The sequence below is a fragment of the Lonchura striata genome, chromosome 1 (assembly GCF_050655825.1).
Source record: "Lonchura striata isolate lonStrDom1 chromosome 1, ASM5065582v1, whole genome shotgun sequence".
Classification (NCBI taxonomy): domain Eukaryota; kingdom Metazoa; phylum Chordata; class Aves; order Passeriformes; family Estrildidae; genus Lonchura; species Lonchura striata.
This window is the reverse complement of record NC_140703.1, coordinates 118968349-118985523: the sequence shown is the minus strand read 5'-3', so window position 1 is coordinate 118985523 and position 17175 is coordinate 118968349. Positions and strand designations below refer to the sequence as shown.

Sequence of the window (17175 nt, the reverse complement as noted above, 5' to 3'; positions counted from 1 at the left end):
GAACCCCTTAGCATACCTATATGTTAATAACCTTGGCAGATCTTTATGTAAATCAATGTTTTTAATCTGCCTTTTCTGCAAGAATGCAGTAAATAAATCATATGCTGCTTGCCTCTCCATACCTCTATTGTCAGCGCTGTTGCAGCCCTCCGAGGTCGTCGGCAGCACGTATCGGCCAGGCTTGCCTCTGCAGTCACCTGGGGCACGGTGCACTCTATTTCAATTCAGCACTTTTGCCGTCCTGGCTGCATCAGGACCTGAACTCTTTTTCATCACTCCACCGTGGCGCCTATCACGTCGAGGTCACCATTTTTGGGGAAAAATAACGGGAGAAAAGCCCATTCTATAATGCCAACAAGTTTCAGTTTATTCTAAGTACGCATGTACAGTTATACCCGTTATAATGAAGCTCATGCATATTGCAAAACTTAGGCTCCTCATTGGTGTCTCTAGAACAGGTCAAGCTCGCCTTTGGGGCTTTCTCTGCTTGCTTTGTTTTCCCTTACACTTATCTCTTTGCTGACCGTTCTGCTGCTGGGAACCAGCTCACCCAAGGACGTGTGATATTGTTGCTACATCCGCTATTGCTGCACTCTGCAATTTTCAGCTACCGCTTCACTAACTGCAAGTAGTCATGGCCTCTCTCCCGAAGCCACTCATCCACAAAACTCTCCACACATCGATCCGAATTTTTGGGCACTTTTCCCTTTTTTTTTTTTTTTTTTTTTTGCTTTTTCCCCATTTTTTGCCTTTCCCGCATTTTTGGGCTCCTAAACCGTTTCTTTGTGCGATTTTCCCACATTTTCTGATCTTTTTCCCACTTTTCGGCTCTTTCGCCGACTTTGGTCACTCCCCCCCAATTTCCGAGCTCCCCGATCCCATTTTCGCCCATTCTTCCCTAATTTTTGGGCTCTTTACCCATTTTTGGTCACTTCCCCCCCGTTTCCGCGTTCCCCCATCCCGATTCCGGGCTCCTTGTCCCGCTTTTTGGCTTTTTTTCCCCGTTTTTTACCTTTTTTTCCCCTTTTTCTGGACTCTCGCATGTCATATTTCCCGCGTCCGGTCCCTCATGGCGGCCGCGCACGCGCAGGAGCGACCACAGGGACGGTCCATAGAGATGAATGGGAGGTCCTCCAGGAGCATAGAGACGAGCCGGAAGTTCCATGAAACCATAGAGATGAACAGGAAGTCCTCCAGAAACCATAGAGATGAGCCGGAAGTTCCAAGAAACGATAGAGACTAAGCGGAAGTTTTCCAGAAACCATGGAGATTAACCGGAAATTCCACAACACGATTGAGACGAACAAGAAGTCCTCAAAAACAATAGAGATGAACCGTTGTCGTACGGACGGCAGCCGGCGCGGGACAACAAGCCACAACGCGATTTCGTACGGACGGCGACCGGTGCGGGACAGAAATCCGCAACGCTTGGTGGCATGGACGGCGGCAGGCGCGGGACAGAAAGCTGCCCTCGCCGCTGCCATCCTTCTCCGGCGCCGCCGCGGAGCCGCCTTCAGCTCTCCCCTCACTCACAGACACCGCCCCGCTCGCCGCTCGCTGCCGCCCCTCGCCCTTCCCGCCCCGTCTCGGTGGTTTTGGGGCCGCTCTGGCTCCTCCCGCCCCGTCTCGGTGGTTTTGCCGGGCGCTGGCTGGGGGCCTGCAGTACCGCCCTGTGTCCACAAGGCGGCAGCACTGCCGCCCGCCACCGTCGGGGGCCGCCGCTCGCCTCGGGGCCGCGGGGCGGGGCCGGCGGCAAAAAAGAACGGGCGCCGTCCCCTGCGGAACGTCCTCGGTAGCAAATGCCCCGAAACATCCCGCGCGGAAAAGAACGCAAACAAAAAAAACCCTGCCTCTAACCCAACAAGAACCAAAAGAAAAAACCTTTTCTTTTAAACTGCATTTCAATGTATTTTGTTTTTATATTTTTAATATTTATATACACATTCATATTTATAATTCGGATTTAAAGGCTGACAGGGGAGGGAAGAGGGACGGTGGACAGAGGAGGGAGAGAGGAGAAAAGGAACGGAGCAGCGGGGCAGGGACAGGACAGGAAGGATCCGGGTTTGGGGGGGACAAGGAAACGGGGGAAAGAGAGATAACCGAGGGGAATACGGGCAGGAGCATGGAGAAGGAGGGAGAGGGACAGGAGTGGGATCCCTCCCAGCGCCCCGGCTCCGCCCCGGCGCCCCGCCCCGCCCCGCCCGGGCTGCTGCGCTCGGCAGAGCTCGGCTCCGTTCGGCTGGACTCGGCTCCTCGGCCAGCTTCGGCTACTTTCGGCCACGCTCGGCTATTACCAGCCGCATTCGCCTCCATTCGCCTCTTCGGCAAAGCTCGGCTCGCCTCGGCTGAACTCGGCAGAGCTCGGCTCCGCTCGCCTCCTCGGCCCCTTTCGGCCGCTTTCGCCCACGCTCGCCTAGTCCCGCCCGCGCCCGCCTCCATTCGCCCATTCCCACAGCTCGGCTCCCTCCGCCCGGCCCCGGCTCCCTCCGGCTCACACATTTCCTCAGGGCACCTCATTCCAGGGCACACAAACTGCAGCCCCTAAAAGGCTTGCGGCTCTTTCAACACACACACTTGTAACTCAGCTCTCGGGACAGAGCTGATGGCCCCTTTAGGACAAGAATAGTTACATCTAAAAGCAATTCCCTCATTTTGCATCTCCTTTTAATTTAACACCCCCCCCCCCCAAAATCCCATCCATATCACAAGGAATGTGCAGTTCTGGTTCCCCCACCCTCAGTACCCTATTTGTACAAAGGACCTGGGTGCAGCACACACTCCGGATTCAACTCAATAAAGCCCAGCTTCAATAATCAGAACAACTGACATTTGTTTACAAATTAGGTATAATTTTGTACGGTGCTGCGTACCCTCGGAGCCGAGTCGAGGAAAAAGAGCTACAGCACTGGAACCTAAGTTTTAGCAGCCAAGTCATCTATAACTTGTACCATAAAGTAAACCAAGGATAACTACATTATTATCTGCAGAAGTTCTCCACTGTGGGTTTCGGGTACAGCAGCACGTGCTTTACTCCCAGCAAAAGCTGCTCAGGTTGGGGGAGCCAGGAAGCCAAGTCTCTCCACTTTGTCTGAACACCATCTTCCAGGAAGGTACTGCTTCTTCTCTCCCAGGCTCCCTTCAACAAAGTGGCAAATACAGAATCCGGTGCCACAGGAGGCTCTTGGCTGACCTCCTTGTGGTTTTCAAACTGTTTAAAGCGAAACAAAAAGCATAAGAGAAAAACAGCGATGAGTATGAAACAAAAATCTCTTTAGCCACCTTTGTTTTGAGATGAGCCCTGAACTGAATCTCTGGAAACACTGGCATGCAGTCCTGCTAGAACAGAGCTGCCCAGCAGGTTCCCCAGGGGCGTCTGGAGTGTTCACACTGCTGAGCTTAGAAAAACTCACCAAACCCAGCCCAGGGGCCTGTGATCCTCCACCCACCTGGGGGAACTCCAGGTGCTGTAAACAGAGGCCACAGCGCACACCAGGCTCTGCTGTGCCCGGTGAGGAGTCTCTGTATGAGCCCTGAGCCCTGGTATCGCCTCCCAAACACCACAGAGACCTCTTGTGCCATCAGAGAAAAGCCCTGGAGCAAACATGTGTCCCCAGCAGGATCAACAAGAGATGCAGAATTACCTCCTCAATAAAAACGCTGTTTCTGATGGAAATGTAACCTCTGTCGACTGCGAGGATTTTATAGGAATACTGGCTCAAGAATTCAGCGACTTCAGGGACTCCATACCACAGGTTCCTGGGACTGCTTGGGCATCCAGAGTCTATAGTATCGGTTAAACTGGTAGAGCTGAGGATACTTAGCAGCTTTCAGGGACTCGGGATCTTTGTCACAGAGCTGGAGCGTCAAGCAGGGAGCAAGGGGTTCTCTCAGAGAGTGCAGGAGGTCAGTGAAAACAGCACCAGGGTCCTCCACGACATCTGCTCCTAGAAAAGCCAAATAAATTAAACTATTAACATGAGCACGGACACTGGGACAACCTTCCTTACTTTGGGCCTTGCCAGCAGCCCACAGAGCCTCATGGAGAAAAGAACTGAACAAGATCAAAAAGTGTTCCTAGTGAACTATACACGTGCTCCTGGCTGCTGAGGTGCCTGAAAAACCCTCCAGACATCATCAGCTCTTGCTGAAGCAAATAATCCACCTTTGCTGTGTTGTGCCAAAAACACAGCCGTCTCTTAACAGGGACGGACCCTGCCAGGCACCGCCTCAGAGAAGAACCGAGCTGTACTGGGGGCACACACCCAGCCAACGTGTACAAGTTAAGCAGAATTTTCTGTCAGAACTGGGACTTTCAGCACCCCCCAGGTGCTACTCGACTGCCACATACACACAGAGGGCTTCGTGAGGCGCTCTGGGGTTGGCCAGTCCTGCTCCAAGCTCTGCTGATGCCCCTGTGGTTTTAACGCTGTCCTCAAGGAGGTGGTAGAACCTCGCAATATTTGCCCTTGGAGCTTAATTTCTGAAGTTTCCCTTGGGAAACGCATCCACTTCCTACTTAACAATGCAGTCCCCTCTCCCTGCTCTCGGGAAGAGCTGCCCACAGGCACGAGAATCACCTTCCTCTCCTGATCGCCACGCTCTGCCCTTAAAACGCTGTGTTACTGAGGCCAACTACTTCCAGACCAAGACTGTCCATGCAGGGACAGTGCCCCTTTTCTTTAGAAGATAACATGAGGGAAGGTAACAGGACCTCGCAGCCAGCAAGAGGATGGGAGAAGAAGCTGTGCTATCAGCAAGTACCAGTGCTCCAAATGCAGGGAGCGCCATGCAGCCCCGTCTCTGCCAGGAAAGGCTCATGGAGCAGAAGAATGAGCACACGGGCTGCCTCTCAATCTCCTGGCAGGAAGCTTCTCTACTCCCCTTGTGCCTGGACACAAAGCTTTGGGCAGTAAGAAGGGAGAGGCACGGTGGCACCCGTTCAGGGACGAGCCAAGCTACCGAGCACACCCTGCCCTGGTTCAGTGCTGGGAACTGACGGTGAGCTGGCTACAAAAACCACAGGAAAGATCATGTTTGACCCCATGCAGCTTTTCTCTTAGAAATCACTTTAGACACTCTTCTTGTGACTAGCGCTCAGTGAATCCTACCGGGACAGAATGGGATGTGCTGCAGCAGCAACCCTGACCATGGCGTGGCTGTCCCTGCTACCTGCACGGACACAGCTTGGCCACGGAGAGAAAATCTTTTGTGCCAGGAATATTTACCAATGCCAGGTGCTGGTAAGCACTGCTCAGGGTGCTGCTGGCACCTGGGATGGCTCAAAGCTCCATGGTTTGTGGCAACAGCCAAAAAGCACATGCCACTTCCTGAGGACCTCCACCTGTAGTATCCTGGGCAATTCAAAACCCACTATTCCCTTGTGCCTTTGTCTACCTGGAGTCATTCAGGGAAATGAAAATACACTAACTGAATTAAGAAGAGAAAACTGTTAAGATACATTATTCTTAGGCCTCTGATGGAGAATTGAAGCACCATCAATTGCCTTCCTTCCTGCTCCTTTAATTTGCAGAATGAGTGTCCATACAGACTTCTAACGAGGTTTAATTCATCTTCCTTAAAGGTAGCTTAGTTTAACTTTCTTCTATTCCTCCTCTAGACAACTTATGAATTACACTATTAAAGCACCCTGACTCAAAGGATTCTTGCACTGTGGGAACACTTCCTGCTCAGAGTTTTTCAACAGTTAAAATCTCTGTGCTATCTTTTATGCCAGATTTAGTCAACTAGCCTAAATGGGTCCACAAAAGACATCTGTATGGATGAATGCAATTAGTTAAAATCTTCTCCTTCTCCTACTCAACAGAGTTATAGGGCCTGCAACAACATGCTAATTCAAGTTAAGAATGATTCTAGTGACTTCACTGTAGTTTGATAAGTATTAAGGATTTGCCTAGCAATGTGCTTGTACTGATTTTAATAAACTTTTTTCATCACTAGAGGCAAATTCCAGGAGACATTTATTTTAATTTAACTAACTCTACCTGAAGACATACCTTTGGTTAAGTAACCAGTATCCTTCACAGAACTGACTTACCTAAAGTGAGGTACTCTTAAATTGCTGTAATACCCAAAAGGAATCTACACACTGCAAAATGCCTTCAAGAATAATTGTGTTTAATTGGTATGGAGAAAGTTATGGTTGTGTTCTGAAAAACCATTCTTCTGCTAAAGATGAGGGACAAGATGCACATTTAAATTACTATGACACGGTGTGAATGAGACAGGGTCACATATATCAAAGGAAAACTACATCATTTTATGTTGCTTTCCTGTTTTTCCACTGCTTAGGTTTACAAAACTGGCAACACAATGTGTTGTCAAATATGTTGAGAGCTAGTTTTGGAGAGTACTCGATCTGAAAATAAATTCTCTTTTTAGGTGGCAATTGACTTCCACTGTCCTTAGTTACAAAGAGGGTCCACAGGAGTGTAGAACTTTTGAGGTCTGTGCTGCAGAAGCATGGGCTATGTTGCAGTTACTGCTGAACCACGCTCTGCCCTTAAAACGCTGTGTTACTGAAGCCAACTACTTCCAGGACCAAGACTATGCAGGGACAGTGTCCCTTCTCTTTAGGGTCAGGGAAAAAGGGCAGAAGCACCTACAGAGCTTCAATGCCCCTCTTGAGCACAAAGCACCGTGAATCTGCACCTCCTTCTGCTTGCAGGGAAGATAATAAAATGCCTCAAGGTAAAAAATGATAAATGGTAAAAAATTATTGCAAGAGGGCAGAAATGATGCCACTTTCACTCCACTGCTAGAAACGACACATAAAACATTAAAAAAACCCTGTACCTGTTCCATTTTCAGACTGAAACAACAGCATATTCCTGGCTTCTAATGCAGCAGGGACAACAGCACTGAAGGGAAATGTTTGGATAATCACATCTTCATTCAAAGAGAACCCAATTTCTTCATCTAAGCCATCACTGCCCTCCATCAGAACAGCCAGCACATCCACGACATCTAATAAGTGAAGGAAAAAATGTAAGCAGAGGATCCAGACTAACTGGGAAAACAACAGAGGTAAAATGCAACATTCCAGGAACACAAAGTATCTTTTTAGTTTCCCCCAAAAAAACCAAAACCAAACCAAACAAACAAAAAACCCCACCAAAATGGAAACATTTTATACGGCCCCCTTGAGGACTTTCTTGGGTTGTTACTGATGTTTGGAGGGGTGTAAGGGCAGTTAACACTTGTGTTTGTGATGCTTTTGCTTGCTTTTGTAACTTTTCCTTTAGTATTTTAATAGTTTTAACTAAAAATGTTTGTGGCTTTGTTGGTATAGTAGTTATCTGTTTTAGTGTATTTTTTATAGTTTAATTAGTTTTTAATGTATTTAGTATACTTCTTGTAGAAGTATTACAATTTTGTAAAGCATACTGCTTTAATAATTAATTAATAATTTAATGATTTACGTATAAACGTATAAATATATATTTAACGTATAAATATATAAATATATTATGTATAAACTTAGGCACTCTAGTTTTTTTTTACTGCTGTTGTTGCTTTATTAATAAATGCTTTAAAAGTTTTTTGGTTTTTTTTTTTGCTTAATTTTTATATATGCTGGTAAATTTCTTGGGTCTTTTACTTTATCTATAGCTTGTTGAGTTAGTTGCATTGCCTTTTGACATTTTTTAGGTTTTAGCATAGCTTGTGCCTTAGTGCGAAAACATGGTCTTAAGCTTATCAATTTATCTATAGTTACTTTGTGAAGAGGATCTTTAGGCTGCTTTTGCATAGCTACAGCTTTATTAACTTCTGCTTGCTAGTGTGCACTAAATAAAAGTTTCTGATGCGGTGAGAAAATAAGTTTAGCAAGACTTTTAGAATTTTTTGGTAACAATATATTAGTACTCTAAATATAATTTAGTATTTGCTGAGTTGGTTTATTAGTTACTCTAAATTGACTCACTGTAGCTTGCAACTGTGACAACAATTTTTTAATCTAACGGTGTAATTTGAGCTGGTAACCTTTTGCTCGCTTGCTGCTGAAAAATTATAGGATAAGCTAAGTCGGCTGCTAGTTCTAAAGTTTGCTTATTCTCTTTGTTTAGTTTTTCTTTTGTTAGAGTTGCCTAAACTTCTTTTTGCTCTCTGGCCAGAGCCTTTGTTAGGTCAGACTTTGCCTTAGGGGGTGATTTACTGACAGACAAACTCTGACAAACCGGTGATCTCTGTTTGGGGGGGCTGGAGGAGCCGTGGGCTCACAACGCGACTCTGTTTCCGTGTCCTCAGGCACGGGTCGCAATGGAGGTAACTCCACTGTAGACACAGCAGGTGGCATGGAAATACTAGGTAATTAATTTTCTCTGCTATAACTTTTATTCTTCTCTAGTGTGACGTTGCTTGTGCAGCAGCTTTTTTTTCTGCCTGATGTTGTAATAACTCATTGTGAACTACCTTTTACAACTTTTTTAGCTTTTTGGCTGCCTTATCATCATCTAAAATGTCTTCTTATAGTTTATCTTTAAACTTACGCCACTTAGACAACTTATGTACTGTATGAGGATTTATAAAGAACCCCTTAGCATACCTATATGTTAATAACCTTGGCAGATCTTTATGTAAATCAATGTTTTTAATCTGCCTTTTCTGCAAGAATGCAGTAAATAAATCATATGCTGCTTGCCTCTCCATACCTCTATTGTCAGCGCTGTTGCAGCCCTCCGAGGTCGTCGGCAGCACGTATCGGCCAGGCTTGCCTCTGCAGTCACCTGGGGCACGGTGCACTCTATTTCAATTCAGCACTTTTGCCGTCCTGGCTGCATCAGGACCTGAACTCTTTTTCATCACTCCACCGTGGCGCCTATCACGTCGAGGTCACCATTTTTGGGGAAAAATAACGGGAGAAAAGCCCATTCTATAATGCCAACAAGTTTCAGTTTATTCTAAGTACGCATGTACAGTTATACCCGTTATAATGAAGCTCATGCATATTGCAAAACTTAGGCTCCTCATTGGTGTCTCTAGAACAGGTCAAGCTCGCCTTTGGGGCTTTCTCTGCTTGCTTTGTTTTCCCTTACACTTATCTCTTTGCTGACCGTTCTGCTGCTGGGAACCAGCTCACCCAAGGACGTGTGATATTGTTGCTACATCCGCTATTGCTGCACTCTGCAATTTTCAGCTACCGCTTCACTAACTGCAAGTAGTCATGGCCTCTCTCCCGAAGCCACTCATCCACAAAACTCTCCACACATCGATCCGAATTTTTGGGCACTTTTCCCTTTTTTTTTTTTTTTTTTTTTTGCTTTTTCCCCATTTTTTGCCTTTCCCGCATTTTTGGGCTCCTAAACCGTTTCTTTGTGCGATTTTCCCACATTTTCTGATCTTTTTCCCACTTTTCGGCTCTTTCGCCGACTTTGGTCACTCCCCCCCAATTTCCGAGCTCCCCGATCCCATTTTCGCCCATTCTTCCCTAATTTTTGGGCTCTTTACCCATTTTTGGTCACTTCCCCCCCGTTTCCGCGTTCCCCCATCCCGATTCCGGGCTCCTTGTCCCGCTTTTTGGCTTTTTTTTCCCCGTTTTTTACCTTTTTTTCCCCTTTTTCTGGACTCTCGCATGTCATATTTCCCGCGTCCGGTCCCTCATGGCGGCCGCGCACGCGCAGGAGCGACCACAGGGACGGTCCATAGAGATGAATGGGAGGTCCTCCAGGAGCATAGAGACGAGCCGGAAGTTCCATGAAACCATAGAGATGAACAGGAAGTCCTCCAGAAACCATAGAGATGAGCCGGAAGTTCCAAGAAACGATAGAGACTAAGCGGAAGTTTTCCAGAAACCATGGAGATTAACCGGAAATTCCACAACACGATTGAGACGAACAAGAAGTCCTCAAAAACAATAGAGATGAACCGTTGTCGTACGGACGGCAGCCGGCGCGGGACAACAAGCCACAACGCGATTTCGTACGGACGGCGACCGGTGCGGGACAGAAATCCGCAACGCTTGGTGGCATGGACGGCGGCAGGCGCGGGACAGAAAGCTGCCCTCGCCGCTGCCATCCTTCTCCGGCGCCGCCGCGGAGCCGCCTTCAGCTCTCCCCTCACTCACAGACACCGCCCCGCTCGCCGCTCGCCGCTCGCTGCCGCCCCTCGCCCTTCCCGCCCCGTCTCGGTGGTTTTGGGGCCGCTCTGGCTCCTCCCGCCCCGTCTCGGTGGTTTTGCCGGGCGCTGGCTGGGGGCCTGCAGTACCGCCCTGTGTCCACAAGGCGGCAGCACTGCCGCCCGCCACCGTCGGGGGCCGCCGCTCGCCTCGGGGCCGCGGGGCGGGGCCGGCGGCAAAAAAGAACGGGCGCCGTCCCCTGCGGAACGTCCTCGGTAGCAAATGCCCCGAAACATCCCGCGCGGAAAAGAACGCAAACAAAAAAAACCCTGCCTCTAACCCAACAAGAACCAAAAGAAAAAACCTTTTCTTTTAAACTGCATTTCAATGTATTTTGTTTTTATATTTTTAATATTTATATACACATTCATATTTATAATTCGGATTTAAAGGCTGACAGGGGAGGGAAGAGGGACGGTGGACAGAGGAGGGAGAGAGGAGAAAAGGAACGGAGCAGCGGGGCAGGGACAGGACAGGAAGGATCCGGGTTTGGGGGGGACAAGGAAACGGGGGAAAGAGAGATAACCGAGGGGAATACGGGCAGGAGCATGGAGAAGGAGGGAGAGGGACAGGAGTGGGATCCCTCCCAGCGCCCCGGCTCCGCCCCGGCGCCCCGCCCCGCCCCGCCCGGGCTGCTGCGCTCGGCAGAGCTCGGCTCCGTTCGGCTGGACTCGGCTCCTCGGCCAGCTTCGGCTACTTTCGGCCACGCTCGGCTATTACCAGCCGCATTCGCCTCCATTCGCCTCTTCGGCAAAGCTCGGCTCGCCTCGGCTGAACTCGGCAGAGCTCGGCTCCGCTCGCCTCCTCGGCCCCTTTCGGCCGCTTTCGCCCACGCTCGCCTAGTCCCGCCCGCGCCCGCCTCCATTCGCCCATTCCCACAGCTCGGCTCCCTCCGCCCGGCCCCGGCTCCCTCCGGCTCACACATTTCCTCAGGGCACCTCATTCCAGGGCACACAAACTGCAGCCCCTAAAAGGCTTGCGGCTCTTTCAACACACACACTTGTAACTCAGCTCTCGGGACAGAGCTGATGGCCCCTTTAGGACAAGAATAGTTACATCTAAAAGCAATTCCCTCATTTTGCATCTCCTTTTAATTTAACACCCCCCCCCCCCAAAATCCCATCCATATCACAAGGAATGTGCAGTTCTGGTTCCCCCACCCTCAGTACCCTATTTGTACAAAGGACCTGGGTGCAGCACACACTCCGGATTCAACTCAATAAAGCCCAGCTTCAATAATCAGAACAACTGACATTTGTTTACAAATTAGGTATAATTTTGTACGGTGCTGCGTACCCTCGGAGCCGAGTCGAGGAAAAAGAGCTACAGCACTGGAACCTAAGTTTTAGCAGCCAAGTCATCTATAACTTGTACCATAAAGTAAACCAAGGATAACTACATTATTATCTGCAGAAGTTCTCCACTGTGGGTTTCGGGTACAGCAGCACGTGCTTTACTCCCAGCAAAAGCTGCTCAGGTTGGGGGAGCCAGGAAGCCAAGTCTCTCCACTTTGTCTGAACACCATCTTCCAGGAAGGTACTGCTTCTTCTCTCCCAGGCTCCCTTCAACAAAGTGGCAAATACAGAATCCGGTGCCACAGGAGGCTCTTGGCTGACCTCCTTGTGGTTTTCAAACTGTTTAAAGCGAAACAAAAAGCATAAGAGAAAAACAGCGATGAGTATGAAACAAAAATCTCTTTAGCCACCTTTGTTTTGAGATGAGCCCTGAACTGAATCTCTGGAAACACTGGCATGCAGTCCTGCTAGAACAGAGCTGCCCAGCAGGTTCCCCAGGGGCGTCTGGAGTGTTCACACTGCTGAGCTTAGAAAAACTCACCAAACCCAGCCCAGGGGCCTGTGATCCTCCACCCACCTGGGGGAACTCCAGGTGCTGTAAACAGAGGCCACAGCGCACACCAGGCTCTGCTGTGCCCGGTGAGGAGTCTCTGTATGAGCCCTGAGCCCTGGTATCGCCTCCCAAACACCACAGAGACCTCTTGTGCCATCAGAGAAAAGCCCTGGAGCAAACATGTGTCCCCAGCAGGATCAACAAGAGATGCAGAATTACCTCCTCAATAAAAACGCTGTTTCTGATGGAAATGTAACCTCTGTCGACTGCGAGGATTTTATAGGAATACTGGCTCAAGAATTCAGCGACTTCAGGGACTCCATACCACAGGTTCCTGGGACTGCTTGGGCATCCAGAGTCTATAGTATCGGTTAAACTGGTAGAGCTGAGGATACTTAGCAGCTTTCAGGGACTCGGGATCTTTGTCACAGAGCTGGAGCGTCAAGCAGGGAGCAAGGGGTTCTCTCAGAGAGTGCAGGAGGTCAGTGAAAACAGCACCAAGGTCCTCCACGACATCTGCTCCTAGAAAAGCCAAATAAATTAAACTATTAACATGAGCACGGACACTGGGACAACCTTCCTTACTTTGGGCCTTGCCAGCAGCCCACAGAGCCTCATGGAGAAAAGAACTGAACAAGATCAAAAAGTGTTCCTAGTGAACTATACACGTGCTCCTGGCTGCTGAGGTGCCTGAAAAACCCTCCAGACATCATCAGCTCTTGCTGAAGCAAATAATCCACCTTTGCTGTGTTGTGCCAAAAACACAGCCGTCTCTTAACAGGGACGGACCCTGCCAGGCACCGCCTCAGAGAAGAACCGAGCTGTACTGGGGGCACACACCCAGCCAACGTGTACAAGTTAAGCAGAATTTTCTGTCAGAACTGGGACTTTCAGCACCCCCCAGGTGCTACTCGACTGCCACATACACACAGAGGGCTTCGTGAGGCGCTCTGGGGTTGGCCAGTCCTGCTCCAAGCTCTGCTGATGCCCCTGTGGTTTTAACGCTGTCCTCAAGGAGGTGGTAGAACCTCGCAATATTTGCCCTTGGAGCTTAATTTCTGAAGTTTCCCTTGGGAAACGCATCCACTTCCTACTTAACAATGCAGTCCCCTCTCCCTGCTCTCGGGAAGAGCTGCCCACAGGCACGAGAATCACCTTCCTCTCCTGATCGCCACGCTCTGCCCTTAAAACGCTGTGTTACTGAGGCCAACTACTTCCAGACCAAGACTGTCCATGCAGGGACAGTGCCCCTTTTCTTTAGAAGATAACATGAGGGAAGGTAACAGGACCTCGCAGCCAGCAAGAGGATGGGAGAAGAAGCTGTGCTATCAGCAAGTACCAGTGCTCCAAATGCAGGGAGCGCCATGCAGCCCCGTCTCTGCCAGGAAAGGCTCATGGAGCAGAAGAATGAGCACACGGGCTGCCTCTCAATCTCCTGGCAGGAAGCTTCTCTACTCCCCTTGTGCCTGGACACAAAGCTTTGGGCAGTAAGAAGGGAGAGGCACGGTGGCACCCGTTCAGGGACGAGCCAAGCTACGGCACACCCTGCCCTGGTTCAGTGCTGGGAACTGACGGTGAGCTGGCTACAAAAACCACAGGAAAGATCATGTTTGACCCCATGCAGCTTTTCTCTTAGAAATCACTTTAGACACTCTTCTTGTGACTAGCGCTCAGTGAATCCTACCGGGACAGAATGGGATGTGCTGCAGCAGCAACCCTGACCATGGCGTGGCTGTCCCTGCTACCTGCACGGACACAGCTTGGCCACGGAGAGAAAATCTTTTGTGCCAGGAATATTTACCAATGCCAGGTGCTGGTAAGCACTGCTCAGGGTGCTGCTGGCACCTGGGATGGCTCAAAGCTCCATGGTTTGTGGCAACAGCCAAAAAGCACATGCCACTTCCTGAGGACCTCCACCTGTAGTATCCTGGGCAATTCAAAACCCACTATTCCCTTGTGCCTTTGTCTACCTGGAGTCATTCAGGGAAATGAAAATACACTAACTGAATTAAGAAGAGAAAACTGTTAAGATACATTATTCTTAGGCCTCTGATGGAGAATTGAAGCACCATCAATTGCCTTCCTTCCTGCTCCTTTAATTTGCAGAATGAGTGTCCATACAGACTTCTAACGAGGTTTAATTCATCTTCCTTAAAGGTAGCTTAGTTTAACTTTCTTCTATTCCTCCTCTAGACAACTTATGAATTACACTATTAAAGCACCCTGACTCAAAGGATTCTTGCACTGTGGGAACACTTCCTGCTCAGAGTTTTTCAACAGTTAAAATCTCTGTGCTATCTTTTATGCCAGATTTAGTCAACTAGCCTAAATGGGTCCACAAAAGACATCTGTATGGATGAATGCAATTAGTTAAAATCTTCTCCTTCTCCTACTCAACAGAGTTATAGGGCCTGCAACAACATGCTAATTCAAGTTAAGAATGATTCTAGTGACTTCACTGTAGTTTGATAAGTATTAAGGATTTGCCTAGCAATGTGCTTGTACTGATTTTAATAAACTTTTTTCATCACTAGAGGCAAATTCCAGGAGACATTTATTTTAATTTAACTAACTCTACCTGAAGACATACCTTTGGTTAAGTAACCAGTATCCTTCACAGAACTGACTTACCTAAAGTGAGGTACTCTTAAATTGCTGTAATACCCAAAAGGAATCTACACACTGCAAAATGCCTTCAAGAATAATTGTGTTTAATTGGTATGGAGAAAGTTATGGTTGTGTTCTGAAAAACCATTCTTCTGCTAAAGATGAGGGACAAGATGCACATTTAAATTACTATGACACGGTGTGAATGAGACAGGGTCACATATATCAAAGGAAAACTACATCATTTTATGTTGCTTTCCTGTTTTTCCACTGCTTAGGTTTACAAAACTGGCAACACAATGTGTTGTCAAATATGTTGAGAGCTAGTTTTGGAGAGTACTCGATCTGAAAATAAATTCTCTTTTTAGGTGGCAATTGACTTCCACTGTCCTTAGTTACAAAGAGGGTCCACAGGAGTGTAGAACTTTTGAGGTCTGTGCTGCAGAAGCATGGGCTATGTTGCAGTTACTGCTGAACCACGCTCTGCCCTTAAAACGCTGTGTTACTGAAGCCAACTACTTCCAGGACCAAGACTATGCAGGGACAGTGTCCCTTCTCTTTAGGGTCAGGGAAAAAGGGCAGAAGCACCTACAGAGCTTCAATGCCCCTCTTGAGCACAAAGCACCGTGAATCTGCACCTCCTTCTGCTTGCAGGGAAGATAATAAAATGCCTCAAGGTAAAAAATGATAAATGGTAAAAAATTATTGCAAGAGGGCAGAAATGATGCCACTTTCACTCCACTGCTAGAAACGACACATAAAACATTAAAAAAACCCTGTACCTGTTCCATTTTCAGACTGAAACAACAGCATATTCCTGGCTTCTAATGCAGCAGGGACAACAGCACTGAAGGGAAATGTTTGGATAATCACATCTTCATTCAAAGAGAACCCAATTTCTTCATCTAAGCCATCACTGCCCTCCATCAGAACAGCCAGCACATCCACGACATCTAATAAGTGAAGGAAAAAATGTAAGCAGAGGATCCAGACTAACTGGGAAAACAACAGAGGTAAAATGCAACATTCCAGGAACACAAAGTATCTTTTTAGTTTCCCCCAAAAAAACCAAAACCAAACCAAACAAACAAAAAACCCCACCAAAATGGAAACATTTTATACGGCCCCCTTGAGGACTTTCTTGGGTTGTTACTGATGTTTGGAGGGGTGTAAGGGCAGTTAACACTTGTGTTTGTGATGCTTTTGCTTGCTTTTGTAACTTTTCCTTTAGTATTTTAATAGTTTTAACTAAAAATGTTTGTGGCTTTGTTGGTATAGTAGTTATCTGTTTTAGTGTATTTTTTATAGTTTAATTAGTTTTTAATGTATTTAGTATACTTCTTGTAGAAGTATTACAATTTTGTAAAGCATACTGCTTTAATAATTAATTAATAATTTAATGATTTACGTATAAACGTATAAATATATATTTAACGTATAAATATATAAATATATTATGTATAAACTTAGGCACTCTAGTTTTTTTTTACTGCTGTTGTTGCTTTATTAATAAATGCTTTAAAAGTTTTTTGGGTTTTTTTTTTGCTTAATTTTTATATATGCTGGTAAATTTCTTGGGTCTTTTACTTTATCTATAGCTTGTTGAGTTAGTTGCATTGCCTTTTGACATTTTTTAGGTTTTAGCATAGCTTGTGCCTTAGTGCGAAAACATGGTCTTAAGCTTATCAATTTATCTATAGTTACTTTGTGAAGAGGATCTTTAGGCTGCTTTTGCATAGCTACAGCTTTATTAACTTCTGCTTGCTAGTGTGCACTAAATAAAAGTTTCTGATGCGGTGAGAAAATAAGTTTAGCAAGACTTTTAGAATTTTTTGGTAACAATATATTAGTACTCTAAATATAATTTAGTATTTGCTGAGTTGGTTTATTAGTTACTCTAAATTGACTCACTGTAGCTTGCAACTGTGACAACAATTTTTTAATCTAACGGTGTAATTTGAGCTGGTAACCTTTTGCTCGCTTGCTGCTGAAAAATTATAGGATAAGCTAAGTCGGCTGCTAGTTCTAAAGTTTGCTTATTCTCTTTGTTTAGTTTTTCTTTTGTTAGAGTTGCCTAAACTTCTTTTTGCTCTCTGGCCAGAGCCTTTGTTAGGTCAGACTTTGCCTTAGGGGGTGATTTACTGACAGACAAACTCTGACAAACCGGTGATCTCTGTTTGGGGGGGCTGGAGGAGCCGTGGGCTCACAACGCGACTCTGTTTCCGTGTCCTCAGGCACGGGTCGCAATGGAGGTAACTCCACTGTAGACACAGCAGGTGGCATGGAAATACTAGGTAATTAATTTTCTCTGCTATAACTTTTATTCTTCTCTAGTGTGACGTTGCTTGTGCAGCAGCTTTTTTTTCTGCCTGATGTTGTAATAACTCATTGTGAACTACCTTTTACAACTTTTTTAGCTTTTTGGCTGCCTTATCATCATCTAAAATGTCTTCTTATAGTTTATCTTTAAACTTACGCCACTTAGACAACTTATGTACTGTATGAGGATTTATAAAGAACCCCTTAGCATACCTATATGTTAATAACCTTGGCAGATCTTTATGTAAATCAATGTTTTTAATCTG

The 17175-nt window shown here is 46.9% G+C and overlaps 1 long non-coding RNA gene across 23 annotated transcripts in view; it reads right to left on the bottom strand.

The window, feature by feature from the left end:
• LOC144246198 (uncharacterized) overlaps nucleotides 1-17175 on the bottom strand; it is a 45104-nt gene that overhangs the window by 5719 nt on the left and 22210 nt on the right. For 20 of the 23 annotated variants that reach the window (XR_014957486.1, XR_014957490.1, XR_014957487.1 and 17 more), the window contains 6 exons: nucleotides 12203-15543; nucleotides 9564-11769; nucleotides 8673-8839; nucleotides 3645-6987; nucleotides 1013-3211; nucleotides 123-289 (listed from right to left, as the gene is read on the bottom strand). This is a non-coding gene — a long non-coding RNA (uncharacterized LOC144246198). The remainder of the gene's footprint in view (nucleotides 1-122; nucleotides 290-1012; nucleotides 3212-3644; nucleotides 6988-8672; nucleotides 8840-9563; nucleotides 11770-12202; nucleotides 15544-17175) is intronic. The other 3 variants (XR_014957484.1, XR_014957489.1, XR_014957497.1) reach the window with 3 other exon arrangements.